Source organism: Peromyscus eremicus, chromosome 5 (assembly GCF_949786415.1).
Source record: "Peromyscus eremicus chromosome 5, PerEre_H2_v1, whole genome shotgun sequence".
NCBI classification, from domain to species: Eukaryota; Metazoa; Chordata; class Mammalia; order Rodentia; family Cricetidae; genus Peromyscus; species Peromyscus eremicus.
Window position 1 is genome coordinate 125,995,653 of NC_081420.1, and position 2,179 is coordinate 125,997,831.

The 2,179-nt window shown below is 45.9% G+C and overlaps 1 non-coding gene across 1 annotated transcript; it reads right to left on the reverse strand.

Annotated features, from left to right (window-relative positions):
- Positions 1-1,600: 1,600 nt before the first annotated feature.
- Positions 1,601-1,704, reverse strand: LOC131912199 (U6 spliceosomal RNA). The gene has a single exon (XR_009379594.1). It is a non-coding gene; the product is annotated as a U6 spliceosomal RNA (small nuclear RNA).
- Between the last annotated feature and the right edge of the window lie 475 nt (positions 1,705-2,179).

Consider the following 2,179-nt stretch of genomic DNA (forward strand, 5'->3'; position numbering starts at 1 on the left):
ATTGTTAACTATATATAGCACCATATATGCTAATTCAAATGGTTCTATTAAGAGTTTGCTTTGAGTTGTAAGACTGAGAGAATTGTGGCTATGTATAGCAATATTTATATTAACCTGTTAATGGTAATGATGAAGCTAAGGGATTCTTTAAGTTTGTAGTCGCCTTAAGAGTTTTTGGTTTAGAAAGGGCTTGAGGCAGCTAAGACTGCTGTGGTCACCTTGGACCTAATTCAAAAGAGAAATGCCATCTATATCATCCTCTACTCCCATATTGGGAGGTGTAACAGCTATGGAGATTGCTGTAAGCCATTAATAGTTATTTTTTTATGTATTAAGAAAGGGGGACCTGTGGGAGCCCGTTCTTGGGTTCCTCGTGGCTTTACCCATCAGGTCCGCATAGAGGATGATTAGGACCACCGGCCTGAGTGCAGGTGTCTGAGATGGTCTGCACTTGGCTGTGCTGGGGGAGGAGGTCTTTTGCTCCACCCCTTGGGGTCTCTATAAAAACCCTGGGGCAGAGACAGTTGGGGGCCCGTTGGAAAAGGTTCCAGGCCCTCTCGAGGCTATCCTTTATTTTCTATCTGTTTATCTCCGTGAGATTCTCCGCAATAAATCCTTCTATCTAATATTTCCTGCTGCTCACACTCAAGAAAACTCTGGGGAACTGTGGGGGTGGTGGGTAAATGCCCCACACAAGCCATAGCAGAAGCCAGGTGGTGGTGGTGCACACCTTTAATCCAGATCACATGACAGACAGATCTCTGTGTGTTCAAGGATACAGCCAGCATGGAGACACATGCCTTTAATCTCAATACCAACCATAGAAGACCTGGAGGTCTGTATAGACAGGCAGTATTGAGGAGGAGTTTACAACCCATGAGAAGGCAGAACAGAAAGTCAATAAAAAGACAGATGCATAGGAAGTAGGTCTCTTGCTGACAGCAGCGGCAGGAAGGGTAAGAAGGTGACTTTTTAAGTCTCAGCTCTCAGCTACTGCTCTGACCTCTTGGGCTTTTAACTCTGCATTTGGCTCTGTGTTTCTTATTTAATAAGACTGTTCATCTACAAACCCAAGCTTGAGTTTGGCTCTTTGCTTTTGTATATGAACTCAGACTCCTGGTGGTCCCTGAGGGGCTCACGACACAGGCATAACAAGCCTCCTTGGGTTCTGATGAGAACATAGACCACATTTGGGCACATTTCACCAAGCTATGACAACCCATAATACTCCTGCTTGAAATGAACCCCTGGATGAGGACAAACCACGCATCTGGGCCAGCCCGTCCAACATCACTGGATGTGCATAAGCAGCAAAGGTGTCGCTTGGAGACCGCCGAACTGCAGAGAAAGCACTGTTGGCTGTGGAAGAAGCCCACACTGTCGCTATTCCTCATTTGAAAAGCTGCTCTTAGCTCACTGCTGGGTCCTGATAGAAGTGAAACATCACACCTGGGGACAGTAAGTGACCAGGCAGCCTGAACCACCATCAAAACCAGATATTGTCACTAAACGGTAAAACTGGGCACACTCACCAACATTCCACTATAAAACAAGCAGCAATTAGACAATCCCGGCAGGACCAGGAAGCATTCATTTTTATTTTAATATAGAATGCTTCATGAATTTGTGTGTTATCCTTGTGCTGGAGCCATGCTAATCTTCTCTGTATCATTCCAGTATATGTGCTGCTGAAGCGAACACCAGAACGTGCTGTTAAAAACATAAGCAAGTATGTAGACTTGGGGCTTGTCGGGAGTTGATACAGATTCAGAAATACTCCAGCTTAAATATCAGTCACTACAGGCTTTTTACGTACAAGTTGGAAGAGAAAAAAGCAACAGCTGAAGAACATGCACCATAGCTGTCCCAACCCTCCAGGTCGACTGCTTCAGGAACTCAGAACCCCCAGAGGATGCATGGTTATTTGTGACACGGTGACTCTCCATCTCTGTGCAGCTCCAGGTCACAGGGCTGCAGTGTCCCCAAACATCCTGCTCTTCCCTTGACAGATTGCACTTTCATGTGCCCTTTGCAGTGGGGACTGTGCCCTGTGGTTCAGGCCATGGGATCTGAGGTGAATGCAAGTGCTACTTTCAGGCTAAAGTATTTCCTCGCTGGTGTATGTATTCAAACCTCTGTCAGGGTTTGAGTTGGAAATGCCAGTTTGGAATGTTTGCCC